This window comes from Megascapheus bottae, chromosome 8 (assembly GCF_031878675.1).
Source record: "Megascapheus bottae isolate mThoBot1 chromosome 8, mThoBot2.hap1, whole genome shotgun sequence".
Classification (NCBI taxonomy): domain Eukaryota; kingdom Metazoa; phylum Chordata; class Mammalia; order Rodentia; family Geomyidae; genus Megascapheus; species Megascapheus bottae.
Genome location: NC_143516.1, coordinates 7,833,635 through 7,859,089, shown reverse-complemented (window position 1 = coordinate 7,859,089; position 25,455 = coordinate 7,833,635). Strand labels below are relative to the sequence as shown.

Sequence of the window (25,455 nt, the reverse complement as noted above, 5' to 3'; positions counted from 1 at the left end):
TGTTATGGGGGTAATAGTTTAGCCATAAATGACCATTCTATTTCTGGGCAGCCCCTTCAATTCCCCATTGCTTCCCTCCAGGTTACAGCACCGTAATTCTCCGGGCAGGAAGGGAGTGTAAATAGCTCTCCCACTGCTGATGCCACTTAGCTGGCTGCAAATTGACACGGATGGCTCTTTAGCTGTGGAGCCTGTGTGCCTTTCACCTTCACAACACTGATGCTCATTGGCCTGCGGCTCAGAGCCTGAGATAAATCCTTAACTAAGGCCTTACTCTATGCATGGAAACTCAGCTAGTCAACAGAAATTTCAAACATTTTGGAAATTTACACCTTGTCGCTCTCTGAGGGCAATGGTTTCAGAAAATTATACCACCTCCACCCAACTTTGCATACTAAGGCTAAAAACCTGGAGTCATTTCTAGCTCTAGCTAAAGTGCTCAAGGTCAGAGGAGTCAGGAGAAGCCAAGGCTTTGTATAGGTTTTCTGTTATTATGCTAATCATATGCATGGTCTTTCTGCTCCAGTCCATTCATTTTCATGGCCAAAAAAGACAAAGAAAAAAAAACTTTGGTGTTTTAAACAATGTTACGACTGTAATAAAGCAGTGACAAATCACTGGAAATCTCACACAAAGACACACATTCTGCCCTTGGCTTGGGACATTTGGAAGAAAGAAAGATAGGACCTAAAATGTGTTCTCTCAACACTTGTAGTGTACTGAGAGCTTAATCAGAGGGGATGGATGGAAATACATTCTAAGACATATATATCTACACTTTATTTTTTTTTTTATGAACCGATCTTGCACCTGTCTCTGACAGTAACACTATTTATCAAGAGTTATCTGACTCACGGAAGGACTCCAAACCAATCAGTTTTTTTCCCCCCACTCAATGTTCCGAAAATAGTTACTAGAAAATTAGCTTGCCTTGTTAGGATAAAAAGAAAAGAAAGAAAAAAAAACATTCTAACTAAATTAACCCCTTCTCAACCTTTCAACCATGTAACCTTATGACTTATTATTAAATTTCTTTACCAAAATCTATTGGTTAAACAGAGAACTTTTTTATATAAAAATTGAAGTTAGTTCCCAACAGATTGTGAGTCGACCTATGATTTTTTTTTTAACTGCACAAACTTCACCACAAAATGAATTGGAAATGTAGATCTTTTGCCTGGCTAGCAGCTGTGTGGTTCTTTCCTACCTTGGTCCCTTATTCTCTGTCCCCGTACTGCCATACTGGGAAGTGCAGCAAGTCACAGCTCCCAGACGGCCCAGTCGTCCTTCCTCTGCCAAGACACTCTCCTATCCCCTTCCACTCTACCCCGAGTGTTGCCTGAGTTCTCTTGACAGCCACAAGGACCAAGGTGGATGACCGACTCTGCCTTGCTAATAACACAGTCCACGCCACTGTGAGTGGTTCTGTGTCCACAGAGTCAACCAAACTTAGATACAAAAAAAATATTTGGTAAGTAAATAATTAAGTTCTGAGTTCAATTCCCCTGCAAGACATAGTTACAGACGTGTACACTCACATTATATATCATTTAATATGTGGTATTGTGCCTGGCATATGCTGAATATGTTACTTTTCATTTCCTAAACAACATGGTGTGCTAATGACTTATATAACATTTACATTGCATGCACCCTGACAATGTACATAGCATATAACTAAGTGATGTAGGGGAGATTTCAGGCACAGGCAAGGGGATGTGCCTAGACTGTACATAGTAGACCTACTTACACAAGGGTAAGTGTCTTTCACGTTTGGTAGAGGGGCATCTTGGAGCTGACCCTTGAGGATACCTAAGGATGATGGGATGATAGTGCTTTGTAGAGTCTTGATTTCCCTGTGAACCCCGAAGCTGAGTTGCTGCTCAGCACTGCTACCCAATGACACAAGCACCCCAGGACATTCACAAAACAAAACTCTAAGGGCAATCCCTACAATGGAAGCCTTACATTCACACCGTCATAAAATCAAGAAGTCTTGATTCCAACGATGCTAGACTGAGATTGTCTTCCTAAATCCATCTTTGACTCACAGTAGGCTCCACACTTGCTGAGCTCACTGGCACATGTGCCACCACAGAGGGCACATGGGTGGGCATCTGGGAGTTACGGCAACAACACATGGCAATTTGCATGCCCTGACCTGAAGAAGGAAGTGGAAGCATGCTCTAGAGTACTGCAACATTGGATGGGGAAGGGGGAGGCAGACAGCAATCATCTTAGAGGAAGGCCCAAGGCCTTGTGCTAGGGATGGATGAAATTGCCTCAGTTCAGAGCAGAGAAGGTCCTTGTGCAGGAGAATGGCATGAGCACAGGAACGGGCTATTTCTGGGGCCCGGGGAGTGCATGAGGAAGTAACACATGGTCACATCATAGGTCATGAATGGGTTACTACACACTTTAGAAATATAAATTCAGCATCATCACTGATTGTTTTAACCGTTACTCAGACCTAAAGCCACCCTGTACAGAATATTGTCACTTAGGATCGTCTCATCATCTTAGCTTGCCTTCCACCTCCACCACTGAAAGTTCCCTACTTACTTCTCTTCTTTTACCTTCAAACCAGGCACCATTCATACATACATACATACATACCCCCCATTCAACAGATAAATTTTATTTATTTATCAGTCCTAGGGCTTGAACACAGTGCCTGGACACTGTCCCTGAGCTTCTTTTGCTCAAGGCTAATGCTCTACCACTAGAGCCACAGTGTAAACTTCTGGCTTTTTCTACTTATGTGGTACTGAGGAATCAAACCCAAGAATTCATACATGCTAGACAAGCACTTTACCACTAAGTCCCATTTCCAGCCTTCAACAGAGAGTTTTAAAGAATGAATTTGCCATTGCCTCTGGGGTACAGAACTCATGTCCTTTGCATGAGCTGTCTGAGAAGAGTCTTGTGGTACATACACTGACTTCCATCTGTACTCAGGTTTGCTGCAGCAAGCACACTTCTGGAATCACATTTCTGGATTAAGACATGTTTGTGAATTCTCTCATGGAAAGGAAGAGCATATGGTTGGACCTCCTTATGGAGCCATTGGCCAGGAAAACACATCCTTGATGAGTCTAGACCAGTGGTCCTGTAGGTGAAATCCTATGTCACTACATAACAGTGAGAGAGCCAGGCATGCGGAGACATTAGGAGAGGAGTGATCTAAGCTGTGGTGTGATGTACAAAGCCAGGTAGGAGGTGGCTTTGTCTTCTACTGCCCTTCCCCTCTCCTCAGCATCCTCTGTGCATGGCCACGCCTGGCCTCTTCTGGCCTAACACCCCAGCTCACCCTGGTCCAAGTCTTCATGATTTTCCTGAATCACGATGATGCTTGGAGCTCTGGGACAATCCCCAGGCAGCCTCTGTGAACACAGCTCGTGTTCATAAGCTCCATTTGCTTCCACTGATACTGTGCCCCTGGCCTTCCTGGCTGCACTTGGAGAGCAGGGAAGCTGGGTAAACCCAGGATGCAGGTGAGCAGAGAGGAAAAGTCCCTGGGGGCAGAGCCTCGCAGACCACCATCACAGTGGTTTGTTCATGTGGTTCTGAGCACACACCAAGCAAGTATCCCACCACTGAGCTACATCCATAGTCCTTTGTTCTTAGTTTGCTTATGAGTCTGGGTCTTGCTAAGTTGACCCCAGCTGGCCTTAACGTTGCCATCTTCCCACTCAAGAAGTTGGGATGCTAGGTATGAACTACCATGCCTGACAGAAATTATGTTTTAATGTAATATTTTTAAAAATCAAAATGAGTGCCAACGTCTTTCAGGATGAACTAAATATTCAAAATTTAAAAGAAGACAGGATCTTACAGAATTTTTTTTTGCCTCAGGCTCCAATATGTGTTGGCCCAGCCAAATTACTGATTCTATCTCTATCTAAAATGTTGACATTTTGTTCAGCAATGAGTTTTGAATTAATTTTATTTGAAAATATCAACTAAATTATTACTAAGTGTAATTAGGGAAAATTTCTTGGTATGATATTAAATTTGTACTCAAAGAGAGTACCTAACTTTCTGTACCAGCTGTGATTTTAGGATAAGGTCTTCTTCTGTTGTACCTGACATTTGGCACTAGGGTTTAACTTGTGATGGGTACTAATTAGATGCTGCTCTACTTCCTTCTAGAATCAGCTGAGAGTGAATTCCAAAATACAAGCATGTGGATATGTACCAGTTTTTCTAAGGTACAAACGTTATCAACACTTCATTCAGTTTCTTCCTCCAATACCTTGGGGTTTTCTTTTTGTTGTTGTTTTTGTCTTTTTTGTTGTCTGAGGCTTGAACTCAGAGCCAGGAAGCTGCCCCTGAGGTCTTTTGCTCAAGTTTAGGGCTCTAAGTTTGATCCATAGCACCACTTCCATTTTTCTGGTGTATAATTGGAGATAAGAGTCTCATGGGCTTTCCTGTCCAGGCTACCTTTGGACTGTGATCCCCAGATGTCAGCCTCTTGAATATCTAAGATTACAGGCATGAGCCACTGGCACCCGACCCAATATTATCTTAAGAAAAGGAATTACTATATTATTGAAAGGAAAGTAGGCCTCTCTCCAGGCCTACTCTTCAACTAATCACTAATAGATTGGATTCTTCTTCAAGAATTTCCAAACTTTCTGGAATGTATTAAACACTGGATCCTCCTATTAAAGAATGAGAGAATAAAGAGAAGCTGCATGAAATTACAGAAACATATACAGGAGAAAGAATAATCCAGATAAGCAAGTGATCACAAGCATACAGAAAACTGTTTCCTCAGCTTGTACTATACTCTGATAGAGGAAGATCATAAAGTAAAGTAAGTTTTCTTTTTTAGTTGCTCATCAAAAATGGTCACCTACTTGGAGCGAAAGGAAATTTGCATGGCTGCTCTTATGAACTGCAGCTCCTTTCCCTTGGAATCAAAGCGTTGTAGAGATCAATTTCCTTAGCCCCAGTAGAAGAAAAGGAGTATGTCTGTCACCTGACTTGAGTTTCACTTCTGACAGTGACAGAAATGGCAAAGACCACCCCAACTCTAACCCATTTCCAGTTGCCATCAGTCACCTGAAAAACGACTAGAGATGACCCAAGCCACATGCAGCTAGCTCCCAGGAAGACAAAAAGGCGAGTTGATTTGGCCCTTGCCTCTCTCAGATATGGTTTGGACCACAGTTTGTTAACAAATGTATAAGAATGTCATATGGGAGAAAAAGAAAGGCCAGATTGTGACTTGGATATAGCAGTGATACGGTCAGTTTTCATTAATGTACATTCTGCCTTTTGCTTGAGTTTAAGGACTTTATTTCCTACTGGTCCAAGACATATTTGTTCAGCATGTACTATGAACTAATACCATGACATAATTTCTCAAACAAGAAGGGTTTCATTTTGTTTTGTGGTGGTATTGGTGTTTGAACTCAGGGCCTTCTGTTTGCTAGATGAGAGTTCTATCACTAGAGCGATGCTTCTAGCTTTGTTCAAGCTGTTTTTATTTTTGCCAGTCCTAGAGCTTGAACTCAGGCCATGGGTACTCCTTGGGTTATCTCAAAGCTAGCACTCTACCACTTGAGCCACAGCACCATTTCTGACTTTTTCTTCGTATGGGGTACCAAGGAATTGAACATAGGGCTTCATGCTTGCTAGGCAAGCACTCTACCACTAGGCCACACTCCTGGCCCATAGCTGGCTATTTTTAAAATAGATTCTTGCAAACTTTTCTGCCTGGGCTGGTTTTGAACTGCAATCCTCCTGTTTACAGTCTCCTAGTAGCTTGGATTATAGCCATGAGTCACCAGTGCTTGCCTCCTAAAGTAGCTTTCAGTAGCATGGAAGGGAGAGAGTGAACAGGCCAGTTCCCTGTGCATAGAGCATCTGTGCCTATGGCATGAGATTTGTGCAGCCTGGAAATTAACAGGGAGAGCTTGGGGTGAGGGGGGCGGGGGAGCAGGGGGAGGCTGTCTGGGTGGCCTTGGGCAAATGCCCTTTTTAAAAACCTCAGTGTCCTCCTCTCTAAACAAAGAATTTCTGATATTATAGGTCTGTTGCAAGATGTAAGTGACTTAACATAGGCAAAGCACTAAGATCCATGTTTAGCCCTCAATAAATACTAGTTGCCGTTACTAGCACAATACAGCAATGAGAAGAGAATGGGTAGACTTTCCTGATTGGGCAGAGCACCTAAGATTTTCTAATCTGGAAGGAGTGACTAGATGCTCAGAGAAAAACATTAACTTCAAATTCACAAAGGCTGAACAGACAGTACAAGGGAGAGGGGAAGGAGAGGACTCGAGCACAGGAGGGAAAGTGAGCAGGCTGCACATTCAGAGGGCTGCGGGGTGGTCTGGCAGAGGGTGACATTAACCAGCCTTGAAGGAGGTCAGGAAGACACCAAGCTATGGTGCTGTGTAGCTGCACACATCACCTGGAAAGGAAATTAGCCACTCAGAAAGAAGAAAAAAGAATCTCCACACTTCTCATAGCACTGAAACTAGTGCTTTCCACATAATAAATATTTCATTAACTGGTTTGGTAATCCATTGATTATTGCTCCTGTGTTATTTATAAGGTCCGGCATTTTAATATAGAAGCAATGCTGGCTTCATTGAAGTTTGAATGTAATTGTTCATTTGGGACAGCGAGTTCTCCCATGATTCTCCTACTTAGCTCCTAATTTATTCCTATGCCTCCATTCCCCATCTTTGTTATTGAAATGATTATCTTGGAATACAGCCAGCTCAGTGCTTCCCTCCCCACAATCATTTTTAGAAAATCATTAGTTGGTTTAGTCTAAAATGAAATGAAAGATGGTCTCTTGTCACATTAAGGGAAGAAGTTATTTGGCTGGTGACACCAGGATTTGGGTCTCATGGGCTGGGGGTAACTGGGCTTATTTCTTTTCCAAATCAAAAGTACCGTTGGCATTTTCCTGTTGTACTTGTCAAACTCATTCAGGACAATCTTTCTGCAAATTGCAACCTTAGTCTCAAATTAGATTGTTTTAATCAGCTTTCTCTTTCGGTCCGCAAATGTCTAAGTTATACCAAATTTGGGACTCGCATTTTAATTATGCTATCATTATTAAGGCAGCAGGTGGCTTTTAATGAGATCTTGAAACAGAACCGTCTCCTCTATGTCCAATCAAAATCCACATTCTGCTGCCTTGACAGCAAACATTAAACTGTTTTTCTCAGTTCTAGAGGGATGATTTAATGAAGATTTTGATTGTTTAAAAAATTAAAGTTTCTGATTGAATTGTTTTTCTGTTTTCATCATGGGGAAATATTATTTTTTCAAGAAATAAACAATGACCACACTTGCCAAAAATAAAAAAGAAACTCATGCAAATTAGCCCAAATCTAGTGTGAACAATTAATTCCAAACTCTGAGTAAGAAACTCTTTTTCAATTCTCCAACAGTTTTATTAGGGGAAAGGTGAAAATCCATGAATCCATATACACTTTTTCAGCAGGGAAGAGAGTTTTGGCAATATGGACTTTTAACATTTTAGTTGAGCAAAGCGTTATTAAACCTTCAAAGACTCAAAGAGATCATCAGAATCTTTTTTGTTCCTTTTTTTTTTGCACACAGCTCAGAAAGTTCAGTGAGATTTCTCAGAAATTACCTTTTCTGTTGAGTTTTTTTTCAAGCTTGTTGTTTTAGAAGTCGAAAAAAAAAATATATCAGATTTTTCCACCTAAGGAATAATGATCAGCTTTCAAGTTGCTTTTTGAAAGTTACCGTCCAAACCTTTACAACAAGGGTGCTAAGTATTCAGATACCAGTTAATACAAATAACAGAAATTTCCTTATGTGGACAAAAAATTAAGCACTTTGGTCTGATTGATTGTCACTGAATTCTTCTTTTATTTTCTACGTGCATGTATATGATGGCTAGTGGATGAATCAAAAAGATCTCTAAGATGAGACGTCTGTGTTTTCAAGGGACTGTTCCACCAGTGAGCACAAATCCTGCCAATTCCCTTTATCCCTCTCATCTTAATCTATTTTACACTGTGCTACCAAAATAGTATTGACTGGCTATTTATAAACAACCGAGATTTGTTGAGAGGACTAAGACTGAGAGAGCATGCATATGGATCACATACAGAATAGGTGGCATAGAGGAAGGCACCCGGTAAGAGCAAAAGAAATCCGCTACCACAAGATGGACACGAATCACCCACCATATTAATTCAGACATCGATCTAATTTCCTTACCAAGACCTACTTTACGTAATTCAATTACACTTAAAAAAAAGCTTCAGTCAAAAGAACCAATGCATTCAGTACAATTTAATGAGAAATAAATCCATCAAAGCAGTTATATTTTCATTACTTTGGGGAAATAAGGAAGAGTAAGTTTGACTCTTCTGGCAAAGGATATAATAACCAGACCACTTTCCTCATTCAGCCTCTGCACTAGAGTTGAAGGAGAGTTTATGTACAAATGCCAATGAAGGTTTTAAACAGTATAAATACTTGCTTAAAGATAGACACTAATGCCCTCTTTGGAACTACTGTGGTCTATCAGGTCAATAATACTCATTTCAAAAAGTGTTTTCATACAAAATCCCTGAAGATAATGAAAAGGCCCTTATGGTTTGCTGAGTCAATAATCTCTATTTTTAATACATGCCCCCCAATTCACTTCCTTTTCTATGTTATTGTCTCTTTAAACAGTTTCAATTAATTATTGTTAAGAGAGTTATAATTGGTTTGAACTACACCTTTAACTGTGATTCATCATTCAGTTTTCTAACAAGCAGTTACTTAGCCTGATGTGTGCTCACAGCAGTAATCCTGTGGTAGTGGGGGAAAATAATAAAAGCTTATGCTGGGAGTTTGGCCTAGTGGTAGAGTGCTTGCCTAGCATGCACAAAGACCTGGGTTCAATTCCTCGGTACCACATACACAGAAAAAAAAAAAGCCAGAAGTGGTGCTGTGGCTCAAGTGGTAGAGCTCTAGCCTTGAGAAAGTCCAAGGACAGTGCTCAGGCCCTGAGCTCAAGCCCAGGAGTGGCAAAAAAAAAAGAATAAAAGCTTATATAAAAATGCAGGGACACTGGCTCATGCCCACAATTTTAGCTATTCAGTGGGCTCAAATCCAGAGGATTATTGTTCTACTGCAGCCTGGGCAGAAAATTCAATGAAACTCTATCTCCAAAATAACCAGCACATGCCAGTTGAAGGTATGGCCCAAGTGGTAGAGCACCAGCAAAGTGGCTTATGGGTAAATCAGCAAAGAAAGCCAAGTGCCCTGAATTCAAATCCCAACACTGGCAAAAAAAAAGGTTTTTTTTAAACCTAACTGAAAATTGGGCAAAACTTATTTTGTATGCTCAATTGGCCAGGTTGTCGCAGATAATTTCACGTTTTCTGCATATTTTTTAAACCTTCATTTTATAAAATGGATCTATCAGAGATTTAAAAATGGCCACACTAACACAAGCATGACCAATGGGCTGCAAATAGCCTCTTTTGAGCTGTAATTTCACATTTATTTGATTTGTGGGAGTCAGAAACCCTTTAATGTTTAAAATATAGACTTTTAAAATATAGTTTATATATTTAGTATCTGACAATTGAGACTCAAATTGCTTATACTTTTACAGAAACTGTGTCGAGGTTGTAAGGACTAAATTGCTAAATTTATTCTGGAGGGAAGCATTGACGATTTGAAATAAGGTTACATTTATTTTTTAAACATCTTGTTTGTATGTATGTATGCATGATTTAAAGTATTGGAATTCCACGATTGAACTGCATGATTTTATGCCTGCTGCTCGTTGGATGCTCATGAAAACGAGATGCCTGTTCTTGTTTCTCTGCTGAGCACGATTTCAATAAATATTTTCCCCCTTCCTCTTTATTGCAGTTTTGTGAAAATCCATTTTACCTTAATTATTTAACCCTGGTTTATTTTGCTGGCTGAAGGGAGGCTAGCATTTCTGCTTAGCTCTGTTAGTAGAATCTGACAAGGTTCACACTTTCAACTAAGCTGGATTTTCTAACCTGCTGGTCTTGTCTCCCCGATGTGGTCAGATCTTGAAACAGAGCAGGAGACATCACAGCTGTAGGGCAAGAAAGTGGAGTGAAGTCCTGGGGGGCCTCGTGTCTGTCCTATGAGGGGAAATGGTAGGCTTTGGGAAAGGGGGTTCTGAGGTAGATGTGGTGTGAATCTTGGGAATGGAGTCAGAGAAGACTTTAGGTTTCATTGCCCCACAAGTTGACTGGTCCCTGTCTATGCTTACCTTACAAATTCTATATTTAACATGTTCTTGAAAGTCTTCTAATGACTCTCTAAGGTCACTGTGTTATGAGACAGAGGCAGGGCCCCAGTCTTTTCACTTGTTCTAGGTCCTTGTTCTGGGCTCACAATGGAGGAGGGAATGTAGATGCACTGCCTTCCACACCTGTGATGTGCCCAGGGAGAAAAAAGATGAAGCACAGAAAGTAAAACCCTTAGTAGGGAAAGTCAATGTTTACCATGTATATTAATAGAAAGTCTCATCAATATTTTTCCATAGGAACCAACCTATAAGTCAACTTCTCACTATGATTAGATTATTTCTTGCTTTGAAAGCCATGTTTAAAAAGAAAAAACAGGGCCAGGAGTTTTGCCTAGTGGTTAAAGTGCTTGCCTAGCATGCATGAAGACCCGGGTTCGATTCTTTGGTACCACATATATAGAAAAAGCTGGAAGTGGTGCTGAGGCTCAAGTGGTAGAGCTCTAGCCTTGAGAAAGTCCAAGGACAGTGCTCAGGCCCTGAGCTCAAGCCCAGGACTGGCAAAACAAAACAAAACAATTTAAAGCCAATTGCAAGAGAAAGTTGTAAAGGCCTATCATGTTTTCATTGTATAGGCTAGAATTTATGACGTGAGCTTCTGCTTTCTCTAAGTGACTGACACAGAAAATTCACACACTTTCCCTTAAGCCATTTGGAAATAAGAAGAAAGCACAGTATTTCTGTCATGAGAGACATCATTCTCTTCTCTCCTTTCATGAGCATGATCCCAGGTAATGAGATATACAGTTGTACAGGGACACACATGTACTTTTGTCTTTCCCAGCTACAAGTCTCACTAACATTCTTGTCCATCATTCGTGAATGATTTTTCTCATCTCATTTATGAAAGTTTCTGCCCAAGCTTCTCATTCTAAGAAATGTGCTGTGAATTTTCTCAGAGCCTTTTTATTTTTTTTTTATTTTTTCAGAATCTCTTTTAAATAATGAGGACAGGCCATTTATATCTGGGTTATGAAAGATAATTTGTCTTCAATAGGCTTGTCTTTTTCATCAAGAGAAGAAAACATAACTCCTTTTCTTCCTACTCTAAATTTAATATTGAAGAACTTTAGCATAGATTTATTGATAGAATAAATCTATGGAATCCACAGTAAGTAAAAAAAAATGTCAAGAGGATTCATGAGATTTTTTCTAAATTCATTATTCCTGTTTTGCTGGAAGTTCAGAAAGGCAGGAAATGGAAGGAGAATTTTGAACTTTGTTTTATAATAATGATATTGGGGTTGTTTATAGGGGTCATGTTTGAATTATATATTCCTTCACACTCATGAATTAGAGGGGAATACTAGCTCTAGCCGACTCATCAACTTTGTAAATTCTGTGAAACAAATCTCTCTGGAAAAAATGAATATTAATAATAAGACAATATCCAATTAGGGGCCATAAGTCAGAGAAAAATCCTTTCACTCAAAATTCCACAAAGTACGTGGAACAGTAAACATTTAAGCTCACAAACCCTATTAATATAAAATTAATGATAATGGTAGAGTATGAGAGATTTCACCCTTTCAACAGCGTACTGATATGTTTTTGTTTCTTTTTAATTCATTTTAGATTTTAAATTCATTTAGATTTTAATACCACCTTTTTTTTTGCCAGACCTGGGGCTTGAACTCAAGGCCTTGACACTGTCCTTGGACTTTCTCGAAGCTAGGGCTCTATCACTTAAGCCACAGCACCACTTCTGGCTTTTTTTTCTTTTTAATCTATGTATGTGGTACTGAGGAATTGGACCCACGTCTTCATGCATGCTAGGTAAGCACTCTACCACTAGGCTAAACTCATGGCCCTCTAAGATCACATTTTGAAACAACATGTAATTTTCATTTCAAGTCAATGTAGTCAATTTCATGTAATATGATCAATTCTTAAATATTAGCCCTTTTGCTTTCAAATGAAGAACATGTGTGGGCCTATATTTTATTTCTGCTTTACCAGAGAAATTACTGTGTCTCCAACAAACTCATGAGGATTTGTTCATTCCCAACTCATTGATACATCAAATGAGTCAAGTCTTGTATGGTTCTTATTATAGTGGTCTTTTAATAGGAGCTGTGCTTGTCTTTTGCAGGGAAAATACAGAAGGCCATGATGGGTGAAGTATGTTGTATAACATCACCAGTAAACACCAGTGGAACGAATTCTGGGTGGGCCTTGGAAGTCTTGATCAGATATATGTTCTCCCCAACACATCCAGCTCCCTCCCTTTCTCTTCTGTCAGTTAGAGCAGTGGCTTAATAACAGCTTACAAAGATTCGCCTTTCTACGATCCTTATTGAATTGAATGGGAGGAAATCCAGGCAGCAGGACAAGTAATGGAAATAAAGTCAGTTCTCTTAAATCCAAGCATAGGCTTCTTTGGGATCGAGTCTGGTTTTTTTTGTTTGTTGGTTTGTATGTTTGTTTACAAACCAGATAATATTTTCTTAAATCGTTTCCCTTCATCCTGTTAGTGGATACAGTTAAAGGACACCAAAGTTATCGGGAATAGACTTCAGTGCTTTTCTTTCAGGTACAAAGTGGGAGCCTCCTTCTCCTGGTTTATGCTTGTAAAAAAAAATGGAGGAGTTAGGCAATGCTACTGAGGCATTAAGCAATCACTCAGCCCCTGAATGAGAACAGAAAAAAAAATCATCCAAACCAGTTACAGCCTAAATAACACACAAGACACATGCAAGAAGACCCGGGCAAGACTGTTCTCTTCATGTATATTTCAGTACACATGCAATTTTTATCTCACTAAATCAGAAGTGTTATAGCTTCATTATTAACAAACTTCATTCCAGTAAAATGCTGATGCTACATTTCTATTTGATAATCTAGAAGTTATTTTCATGGGCCTGGAGTTTGGCCTAGGGGTAAGAGTGCTTGCCTAGCATGCATGAAGACCCGGGTTCAATTCCTTGGTACCACATATATAGAAAAAGGCTGGAAATGGTGCTGTGACTCCAGTGGTAGAGCATGAGCCTTGAGGAAGCCCAAGAACAGTGCTCAGGCCCTGCGTTCAAGGCCCAGGACTGGCAAAAAAAAAATTATTTTCATGAGTACCTTAGATGCTTTTGGTTTGTTTTCTTGCATGTTTCTGTAACTCCTGCTTCTGCCATATGCCAATATCAGACTTGATATTGGAGGCCGGTCCTATCTTTGTGTATGTGCACATATGTGTACATATGGGAGGGTTTGTGTGTGTACATGTGTGTATATGTGTGGGGGGTGGTATTGGGGCTTCATCTCAGCACTCCATGCCTACTTTGGCCACATTGTCACATTGATTCTTTTTTTTTTTTTTTTTTTTTTTTTTTTGCCAGTCCTGGGCGTAAGCTCAGGGCCTGAGCACTGTCCTTGGATTTTTTTTCTCTCAAGGATAGAACTCTACCACTTGAGCCTCAGCACCACTTCTGGCTTTTTCTAAGTATGTGGTACCAAGGAATCGAACCCGGGTCTTTGTGCATGCTAGGCAAGCACTCTACCACTAGGCCAAACTCCCGGCCCAGTCACATTGATTCTTAATGGCATATTTTGTTTTAGTTTTTGTCAGCTAGGGTCTTACACTTTTGTGCTGGCAGGTCTTGGGCCATGACTCTTGCGTTCCTACCTCATGAATAGATGGACTTACAAGTATGACACACCTTTGGCCTTATCTTCTTTTTGTTTTTGCCAGTCCTGGATTGAGCTCAGGGCCTGAGCACTGTCCTTGGACTTTTCTCAAGGCTAGGGCTCTACCACTTGAGCCTCAGCACCACTTCCAGATTCTTTTTTTTCTATGTGTGTGGTAATGAGGAATTGACCCCAGGTCTTTGTGCATGCTAGGCAAGCACTCTACCACTAGGCCAAACTCCCGGCCTGGTCTTATCTTTTTGAAATGAGACATCTGCTCACATTGTTGTGAATGGTTCTTGACTATTCCTAAATAAGTAAAATTTGTTTTCTTATCTCCTTTACATTCCTATGAAGTTTTATGACACATTAATTTTATCAACACAAAATAATAATAATAATAATAATAATAATAATAATAATAATAATAATAATGATCTCTCTGGGATTTGGTGGTTTTTGCCTATAATTTTATTAGCAAGCTGGTTTGGGAAGCTTTGTTTGAAGTTAACACAAGCCAAATGTTCTAGTGACCCTCATTTCAATAGGAAAAAAAACTACCTATGGTAGTATGTGCCTGTCTGCCTGTCACCCAAGTTACAGGAGCAAGAATATATAGAAGAATCATGGTCCAAGCCAGACTGGGCAAAATTTCAAAACAAACAAACCACAACATTCCCCCCCCACCAAAAAAAAGTGGGCTGGAAGTGAGACTCAAGAGGTAAAGTGCTGTCCTGGCAACCAATAAGTTCAGATCCCAATATGGCAGATTAGATAGATAGATAGATAGATAGATAGATAGATAGATAAATAGATAGATGCCTCAGTAGTCTAAATACTATTGATTTAAAATAGGAAGAATATCAATTTTAGGTAATCAAATTAGCTAAGTTTAAGAACAACAACAATGCTCTGTGATGATTAAATGTAAGAAAATGAGCATAATTTTATAGAACCACAAGGATTTTATATGGGTACAACATATCTGCAGATTAACTTGGCCACATTTGACAAATCATACTAAAACACACCTAGATTTGAACCAGCAACACTATTTCTAGCAATTACTAAGGAAAGTGTTGAGATATGGATAAAGGTGTTTGACCTAATATTTTTTCTTATGTAGTTATTTATAAAGAAGATTTTTAAAAATTCAGTATTTGGCCAGGTGCCAGGGAAGCATGCCTATAATCTTACCTACTCAGGAGGCTGAGATCTGAGAATCATGATTTGAAACCAGCTCAGGAAGGAAAGTCCACAAAACTCTTATCTCCAATAAGCCGCTCCCTCCCCAAAAAGCTGAAGTATAGCTCTGGCTCAAGAGGTAGATAGAGTACCAGTTTTGAGCAAAAGAAGCTCAGGGAAAGTGCATAGGCCCTGAGTTTTATCTCCAAGACTGTCACACACACACACACACACACACACACACACACACACACACAATTCAGCAATGGTACATAAATTAACTGTGGTGTCCTTGTATTATGTAAAAAACTGAAGGGATGGATGAGGTTGGTAGAGAAGGGGGAGCAACACAAAAGGAATGAAACTGCTCAAGACGCATTGTACATACAAACTGACCTAATAAATTGAAACCCATTTGTACAACCTACTCAAGGATAACACAAAATGCCTGTCTTGTATAGCAGAGCTCTGTGGGGGTCCAACAATGCATGTTTCAGACATGCAACTATTAAAATTAGCTTGACAAAAAGTATTATGGTGTACAAGATGGTCTGGCATGAGCAAACACAACTTTTATATAGCCTTGCCAAGTGAAGTAAAGAAGTGTATGAAATGTTCTGCACAGGTAATGATGCGCAAATCTACTGAGATTTATTTCTGAAAAAAAAAAATGTTCCCACCAGAAGCTGGTGACTCATGCCTGTAATCCTAGCCACTAAGGAAATCCAGAAGTGGCACAGCGGCTCTAAGTGGTGGAGTACTAGCCGTTAGCTGAAGAGCTCAGGGACAGCGCCCAGGCCCAGAGTTCACACTCCATGACCCACAAAAAAAAAAAATGTCCCCATGATTTAATCTGTGCAGTGAATTTCTGAAGACTTCATTTTCACTGCCATTTTTCTTTCTTTCTATTTTCATTTTCTCTCTTCCTTCCTTCCCTCCCCTCTTTCACTCTTTCCACTGGCTCATCTTTGTTATAAAAAATTTGGAATAAGTAAAAATGATCTTCAAAGGAATCTTCACTGGACAACAATGCATTGTTTAGAATGTATCTTCCTGTTATCTGATTCTAGCTACACTTTCATTACCCTGGAGTTATTTTACAACTCTGTAGATACCTGAGAGTTATACTAAAGCTTTTGGTTATTGCTAGACATGCAAATTCATTCATCCAGTGAGGCTTCTTCCTCAGCTTTCCTTCCTATGAACAAAACTATTTTTGGTGGCCATTTGTAAACTAATTTTAGTCTTCCTTTACGTCATATATATATATATATTTCACATATATTTGTGCTTTTGACTTCTTTACGGTGGCTATTACATCTTTCCTGTTTCCGTCATCTAATTAGTTGGTTAAATAAAATAATATAGAGTTTTCACCCTGTATCTGTATAAGAGTCATGACTTCATTTCTCCTTGAAAATAACCCTTTAATATTTGCTTCTTACATTTAAAAAGTAAGCATGCACTAGCTTTTAGTTAGAAAAGCAAGTAGGATTTGAAAGAACAATCTTAGATGTTACAATGTCAAAACGGCATTCTTCACATGGAATTTTTTGTTTCTACAAATAAATGTAAACACCTAATAGTCACAGTATTTTCAGACCAATATACTACAGTGGGGATTATATATCTAGGAATAACAACAGAAATCTTACCTGTGCACAGATAGCTCATGCCTGTAATCCTAGCTGTTCAAGAAGCTGAGATCTGAGGAACACAGTTCAGAGCCAGGCTAGGCAGGAAGCCCCTCACATTCTTTATCTCCAACTAATCACCCAAAACAAAAGCAAAGCCAAATACTGGAAGTGAAGCTGTACTTCAAGTAGTAGAGCACTCTAGCATAAATACTCAAGGACAGTTGCCCAGGCTCTGCGTACAGCTGGTGGACTTGAAAGAAGTAAAGACATCTTAGAAGATACACTGTTTGTATAATAACTGTCAAAATACCTACTGGTTCATTATTAAATCTCTTACATTAGCAACTCTAATAATATCTCTTTTCTCAGAGTAGCTTTGGCCTTTTTTGCCGGATTCCCACACAGAAGACAAATAAAGCTCTCAGGGAGAAGAGAGGCAGTCTACAGTGACTCATTGAAAAAAAAAACATGCACGTGTTCATGTGGTCTTCTATATTTGCAGAAGAGATTTGCCATCAGATCATGAGTTGAGGAGACAGAGGAAGATGCAGTGCTAAGGAAAGTGAGAGAGGTGCATGATGCAGGGCGGGGAAGGCCTGTCAGCTTGATTCTGCATGAAACAAACATGCTGCCCAGAATGGAGAAAACACAAACTTTGGTCACTCTATCATTTGTTTCTACATTAAGTGATCTTTTATGTTCACACATTAGCTCTTCTGGTCCATTTCTGCATGAACTGAAGGACGTTTCTGTTGGGTATTTGGAAGAACTTCTCTGTGAACAGTTTTTCCTCACATTTTCTGCTTCTCACTCCTCCTTGATGGGTGAAGGCTAGTTATACCTCGTCCATAAACACTGAGTACAATGTGTGTGTATCCTCTCCCAGACACAACAGTGAAAAAAGGAAAAGTTTCCTTCCTGCCCACAAAAAAGTTTATATTCTGATGGAAGGAAACAGATTGTTGAGCAGAAAAGAAATTGAGAGCAAAATAATTTTATATTGATTCTGTTGCCATAAGGAAGTAATTGGGGAGAGCAGCTACAGAAGGCAGAAATTCAAATGTCTGACTGTCTGTCTATCTAGCATCTATCATCTGTCTGTTCATCTATCTAACATCTATAATTGACCTATCTTCTATCTATCTATCTATCTATCTATCTATCTATCTATCTATCTATCATCTATCTACCTGGGAATCTGTATTTTCTGCTTTGTAACTTAAAAAAAAAAAACAAAACCTCTTCCAATGGTGTCTGGGAGTTTGGCCTAGTGGTAGTTCAATTCCTTGGCACCACAAACAAATAAAAAAGCTGAAAGTGGTGCTGTGGCTCAAGTGGTAGGGCTCTGGCCTTGAGAAAAGTCCCAGGACAATGCTCAGACCCTGAGTTCAAGCCCCACGACTGCCCCCCCCCAACATTCTTCCAATTAAGAGAATGGAATTATGCTCCCATCTAAGGAGAGAACTAGTACAGACTGCAGAACCATTTAAGTCATGAAGCCATGGCTGGGTTATACTGGCAGAATTTCTTTTCTGCTATATTTCTGTTTCCATTTCTGTCTGTTAAGAAATGACATCTGGCTCTTTTATTTCTGAACTTTTGGTTCAAGGAAAGATTTAAGGGGTCCCTGTGAAAATAGTGTGCAGCTATTTTATATTTTCTGTTCAAAATGTACTCATTACCTCACTTATGTAACTGTACCCCCTGTACATTACATTTATAATAAATACAAAAAGTGATGAAAAATCTTGTATAATGTAATGAATATGTATGTATCATAAATGAGTGGTGACCTCAAAAGAATCTCAGAGAAAGCCAGGAACTCAGAGCCAGAGCTAATGTCCAGAGAGCAACTGAATGAGAGGGTCAGTGCTTTCTTGTTCCTATTCCATGACATTTTTGCAATAAGGAACAAGGGAGCTAGATGCTCTTCATGCTAACATCATATAGAGTTGAGTAACTTCAGGTCTGGCACAGCACAGTAGGTTTTAGTACACTTCATTTCTCTGTTTCTGTTCATGTGGTCTTACATAGTCACCATAAGAGATTTTCACACACATACACACCAAGTCTGATAAATTCAAAGAACAGAACTAAAAGTGACAACAGCATTCTATACTACAGCCTGGAATACTATAATTTAAATTACCAAATCCCCAAACAAATAACGTGTGTGTAATGTTGGAAGCCATGACAATGAAAAGCAGACGTGTTATATCTTACAAGAAGAATAAACACAAACAAGCAGACTCAAACAATAGTGTAAAACAGCACATCTTTGGGTGGCCTTGGCAAATACTTTCTGCTTTCTTCATGTGCACATGTTTCTTAGGAAAAACAAATGTTCTCAACTCCTTTTCACTCCTTTTTGCCCCACTGGGAAATGTAATTGGTGGTAAATCTATTTATTTTTTGCAGGACCTTATATCTCATTGCCACCCTCAAGGTGAGTTTTCCAACATCTACATGGATCCTATCCCCTACCCGTCAAGGAATGTAAAGTGTCTTTCTACAGACACATGTGTTCCATGGCATTCACACATGCCAAAGCAACACATTTTATGTTTTCTTGACCTGTCAGGAGTGCCTACCCAGTTTCCTTTCTGATATTCAATGTTGGCATCAATTTCCCTTCCCTAAACTGAAGAGAAGAGAGCTCCTGATTTCAAATGAAAGAAAGAAAACTTACAGAAGTGTGGATTTTAGTGACAAGGAAGGGAAAGTCTCAAGAGTCAGGCTAGAAGCCTGCTGGCTAATTGTATTTTCTAGCCCATTATGTTAATAACTACAGTTTCTTGCATGGACAGATGCAACTCAGCCTATAATCTATGCGCATATCAAATTGCTGATCATCTTTGAAACTCACTGTAAATACTCCCTGGCTCAAACTCGATGAGGGCAGGTGTTTGGTCTATCCCGTTCACTGTTCCAAATGCTGGTTCAGGGCTTGCCATTTGTACATGCCTCTATAGTAATGACTTGAATGAATAACTGAATGATTGAATGAGTTAATTACTGAAGATAACCTGGAGACAGAGAGCTACTTAAGACTTCTCTATGTTGTACAAACAACTAAATTTTTATGATATTATGTTCTCAAAACTCACACGTATACTCTAAAGACGCTTTTCGTTAGAGACACTATTTTTCTTCCCAGTTTTTGTGCATAGCTGCATAAACTAAAGCTTTCGTATACCATCATTTTTTAAAAATAGATGTTTTTCAAAATGTAGGTTTACAATGACTAAAATGTTCCCAGATAATGTAGGCTGGCTTAGCGCAGTATGTCGTCACGCGTGTCATCTTCAATCACAAGAGTGACTCCTTGCTCTGTAAACAACAAATTTGTCCCAAGGCTCTTAGGGAGGAACTCAGGCTCCGTGTGGAGACAGAATCCAGGGGGACACACTGGTTCTTTGTAGCAGGACTGGAGGCAGGCAGAGGTGCTCACAATCATGCACGTGATGCTGATGTGATTTCTGGGCTAACCTCACCATCGGGCACTTGGCAGAGAGCTTCTATTTCAATCCATATTGGTAGGGAGTTTCAAGACTTACCCCACACTGTTCCATGCCTCTGGACGGCTAACGTCTAGAAGGACGAAGGCCTTCCACACAGCGGGACTGTGTGAGAATGGCTGCTCTGTGGGTAAAAGGTAGCACTGGGCTGACAACTGAGGTTTGAGATGGATCGAGCAGCTTAGTCCATTAAGAAACCCGCAAGAAGGATGTCTCACCCATCTGTAAGGAAGTCCTTAGACCTGCCATTCACACTAAGAGCGTGTCTCCATTTGTAGCCCAATGTTCTTATGAAAACTCCTTCTCTTTTGGTTTCTCTCCAGTTTAAATCCAGGTAGAGATTTGTCAAAGGAAAAAAAAAAAGGCAGGAGGCACACATTCAAAAGGATTATCACAAGGGGTGAGAAGGAGGTGAAAGGTCCCAGAGCAGACAGGAGTCTTGCTGTGACAGCTGAGGGATTTGTACTATCTAGGGAACACTGAGAGTTGGTTCTGCCAGTGTCAGGACTTAAGCCATGAAACCAGCAGTGGTGGCACACACATGTAATTCCAACACTGTGAGACAGGAAGTACGAAGGTTGGAGGGCAACCTGGTATAAACAATGAGATCCTATGTCACGATAAAGGCTAGGCAGAGAGGGCTTGAGAAGAACAGGGACTGGATCAAAATTTATTTCAAGTGATACAAGAAGCAAGCAGTCCAAGCCATTCATGAGTAAGAAACAGGAAATTTGGAAGTTGGTAGCCTTGTTCTAGGAACCAAGGGAGCAGATGCCAGTAAATCTCGTAAGTCCAGTTGTTGGCAGTAAGCTGTTTTCCAGATCACAAAGGACGAGGATTCTTTGAACCTTCCCTGTCTTCCAGATCTTCGGGCTCAGGCAAGATTTAGAGCAAGCTTTTCCCTGCTAGCCTCTAACTCCATCCCAGAATTATGTAGGAGCCACTGATTAAGTCTTGGCCTCTGCTTCAGCGTCCTCATCTCAGGTCTGTGTCATCAGGAAAAGAACAATTCCTGGCGACCCTCTCCCATCCAGACCACCACAGACAAACTACCTTGCTTATGTGAATTTATAAAATTCTCTCTCTTCCTCTTTCTCTGTCACACATCCCCAGTGGTGAATTCCACTCACTTACTGACTGAGCTAAATATACGGAGGAAATTCAGAATCTTCATTTCATGCATATCCTAAATTTCTGCATGCCCCAGTGAATTTCTCCTTTCTTTATCATGTTAATAAAAGGGGTTGACTCAGCCAAGGTCAGCCAGCATGGTCATAAAAATTATCCTTACAGTAATCTAATGATGGGTGAAAGGAAGGATGTGATGTTTTTGTGTGAATAACCACCAGGAAACCCAGTAGTAATTTTTTTCCTGAATACATTTTTAAAAATAAAGATCCATATAATTCCAGGCCATTGGCCTGGGAGGCAAGGGAGACCAGCTCAAATACACATATACTGTTTCTGATGAATAAAACACTTTTTTATTCATATAAAGTATTTATTAGGTATTGGATTTTATAAACAGTTTGGTCCCGGAGTCTTTATTTTTAAAAAGGTTATCCTGAATGCATTACCAAGTATTCTGTGGAATATTTCACATAAAATGAAGCAGAGAACGTATAAATGTAAACAGGCTAATTGTATGCAGATATAAATTATGGATGTTGGTCTTATGAAAAAGCATTGCTGATTTGCAGGGGTCTTACTCAGCAACTCCGTGTCTTGTCTAAAGGGATATTTAGTATGGCTGTGATGTGCAGAATTTAAAACAAACCTCTGAGTTCTAGAGACTAAAAATACAGCCCACTTGTGCCCAGACAACACTGTCAGAAGGATACGGTTTTTATCTCATTTTATTGCTGTTGGAATCGGCACTCATTAGCCCTGCCATCCCATGCGTGTTTGCATCTCCAGAGGCAAAGCAAAGGCAAAGGTGTGGTAGGGTTGTCTGCTCTGTGGTGTGTCTCCACAGGCAGACACTGTCCTCAGCAACCTGCATGGGGCGCCTGCCCAGGTGACACGATTTACACACAGCTTTGCAACCCAGGTTGCTAAAGCTTCCTCTATTCACAAAAATAGGCAAACAAATAAAAAAAGAAACCTACAAAGAGTACCATGAGACAAGATGCAGACAAGTTGAATAGTACAGATGCAAAGGATGAGAATTTGATGACCCCTTTGTGCAATTTTGCCTCACCCTTACCAGTTTTGGTCTAATTTATAGTAACAAACTGAACCTTGAGTTAAAGAAACTACCCTTCCTATCTCTAAGCACATTAGAGAAATATGGGAAATGAGCCACTTTATAAGGGTAAAATAATTGGTCTAATATTTTATGATATGTGGAACAAAAAATTATAGAGATGTATGTGGAGAGCATAAGCCGTTTCCTGACATGGGTTGTGAGTGTTTTGTAGTAAATAATTGACAGAGGAAGACTGATTTTCCTTTCCAGTCATCATCTGCCTGATAATCCAGGGGGAAAAGAGACCTGAAATATAAATAAACAAGGGCAAGTGTTCCAACTCTAAATCATGAGCAGTAAAACTTAGCAAGAGAATCTGTAGAATTCACAACAGTCAGATATACTTGAAAAATAATCTTTCATATAGCATGAAGAAGGCAGCCCCAGTATCAACCATATAGAAGGAATGAAATGTTTCCAACAAGACAGAATGCAAACCACGAAGCATGTATCTCTGCCCTTGACCCTTGAACGGTATGTAGTGTTTGAAACTGTGTCACTTACTTTGAGAATGTATTAATGTAGAGAATCATGCTAAAGACCACATAATCTAGAGGACTTTTCATACTGATGTTAAAAATATGTAAGTCTTGCTGGGCGTCGTGGCTTATGCCTGTAATCCTAGCTACTCAGGAGGCTGAGATCTGAGGATCATGGTTCAAAGCCAGCCAGAGCATTAAAAGGATGTGAGATTCTTATCTCCAATTAATCACTACAAAATGGGAAGTGGGGTTGTGGCTCCAGGGGTAGAGTGGAGCTCAGGGACAATATCAGGCCCAGAGGTAGAGCGGTAGCCTTGAGCTGAATAGCTCAGGGACAATGCCCAGGCCGCGAGTTCAAGCCCCATGACCGACAACAACAAAAAATGTGTAGGTCTAGATGATGATGATGGTGATGATGGTGGTGATGATGATGGTGAATTTTGGTTGTAGTAGAGTTTGAATTCAAGTCTGACACTTTTGCTAGTCTGATACTCTACCATAGAGCTCTACTTCTCTGGTTGTTTTTATGACGTTCTTCCTTTCTACTCAGAAAAGCTCTTGAGCCATGCCACACCTACTTTTAGGCTTCTTGTAGATGTTGGAATAATGTGTGTACCACTTCAGTCAGCTTATCTCCTGGAATGGAGTCTTGCAAACTTTTCTGGAAGGAACTATCTTCCTCCCAAACTCAGCTTCCCACATTGCTACCAATGACCAATATGAGCCACCAAGTCCAGATGTGACTTAAGAAGGAGTCACAAGCTTTTCTAGTCCATTCTGGCATCAAACTATAATCCTTAGCCTCCCAACAAGCTACAATTATAGGCATGAGTCACTGGCACCCAGTTTGGCAGTGTTCTTATAATGAATTTCTCTTCTTAGCAGCCTCAAAATTTTCTAGCCAGAACATGCCCAGTCAATTGAATGGGCAACCTAACCCATTAGGTGAGTTAGAGCCTATCAAAGTACTGATACAGTGTGGTCCCTGAGCCCATATATTTAATTTCCACAGCCACAAACAAGAACTGCTATTCAGCAGATATTTATTAAGACTCAGCAAGTTAGACCTTCACTCAGCTTAGGAAGGGTGTAAATTAAAGCCAGAGATGGTAAGAATGGTCTGCTGTACCCTTAGGTTTATTCTTGAATATTTGAGGCTACGGTGTGCAAAATGGATCGGTTAATGTAATGTCCTGATAATTTGTATGATCTCGATGGTTTAAGCAATTACTGAAGGAGTCTGTCATCTTGTCTTGTGCTATACAGACTCATTTTGTGACTTTGGAACCCAGGCAATTCTTCATCAGTTCACGGCTGAATGTGTTGGAAGGTGGTAAGACTTTCCCTTTAGTTACATAGGGCTTACCTCACTCCCTGACTCACCCCACCTCATAAGTCCATAAGAAACCCCTTAGTCAGGCTTCACTGCCTAGAAATAAAGCCAATGACCAATTATAGGAACTAAGAAAACACCTAGTTGGCTGTACATTTTCTGCCTTCTGGAAAAAGTGGACTCACTTATTAAACTAAAGTTTAAAATATACTTTTATGACTACTAAGACAGCTCTGTAAATATAACAAAAATGTTAATATAGGCTATTGTATTTGAAAATTATTACTATAATAACTAGAACTCAATAAAATTTCTAAGCAACTTGATGGCTTCTTCTCCCTAGATAGAAATTAAACTTGTATATATATATATAAAACCCTTTTTGACTTAAAAAATGTGGTAATAGGATTCTGGAAGGTGACTTCCCTCTGGACACCTAAAAGCTGAATTATCAAAGGTAGTCCCAGGAAAGAAGGAAGCGTTCACCTGAACTCGGGAAGGCTTAATGAGCTCATCTTTGACCTCTCACCTACCTTGTGTCTGCAAATGAGCTGAGAGCTGAAGATGTTTCACAGGTAGAAAACTGGACGAGAGTGGGTGGCCAAAAGAGTCTGTGACCTCTGATTCCAGAAAAGATGCAGAGGTATTTTTGGAGATTGGGGAAGTATTGTAATGAAGACATGCCCCAGGGGAAGCAGAGTCCCTGAACTCCAGGTCATCAAAGCCTTGGTGAGAGCAAATGTCAATGTCAAATGAGTGGCAAAAAGGAGTTGTTTCCAAGGGACTTCAGTACTCTTATTCCTGTGTGACTTAATTCTCAAGTTGAGTTCATATCACAAACCAAGACTCTTATTTTAACATACGATAAAATGAATGGGGTAAAGTGAAGAGTTCGGTATTCTGGTTGAGTTTATTGTTTCCATCCAGAAACTAGAAGAACTGATTGCCTGTATTTCAAGGTCAAAACCACTGAATTTGTTTTCATTGGTTGCAGAGTCAGGGTGATTTAAAATTTAATATCCCCAAGTGAATTATGTGGGGCCCTGCATTCAATTACCATCAAAGGAATATAAAAAGATGAAGAGGAGGAGGAAGAGAAGGAGGAAGAGGAGGAGGAAGAAGGCAGGGGGGAGGAGGAGGAGGAGG

General features: G+C 40.0%; 1 long non-coding RNA gene across 4 annotated transcripts in view; it reads right to left on the bottom strand.

Moving 5' to 3' along the window:
• Positions 1-25,455, bottom strand: part of LOC150059501 (uncharacterized) — a 176,417-nt gene that overhangs the window by 143,444 nt on the left and 7,518 nt on the right. For 3 of the 4 annotated variants that reach the window (XR_016536379.1, XR_016536378.1, XR_016536381.1), the window contains exon 1: positions 16,747-16,941. The exons of the other annotated variant lie outside the window; for it this stretch is intronic. This is a non-coding gene — a long non-coding RNA (uncharacterized LOC150059501). Of the gene's footprint in view, positions 1-16,746; positions 16,942-25,455 lie in introns of those variants that run through there. 4 annotated transcript variants of the gene reach the window in all.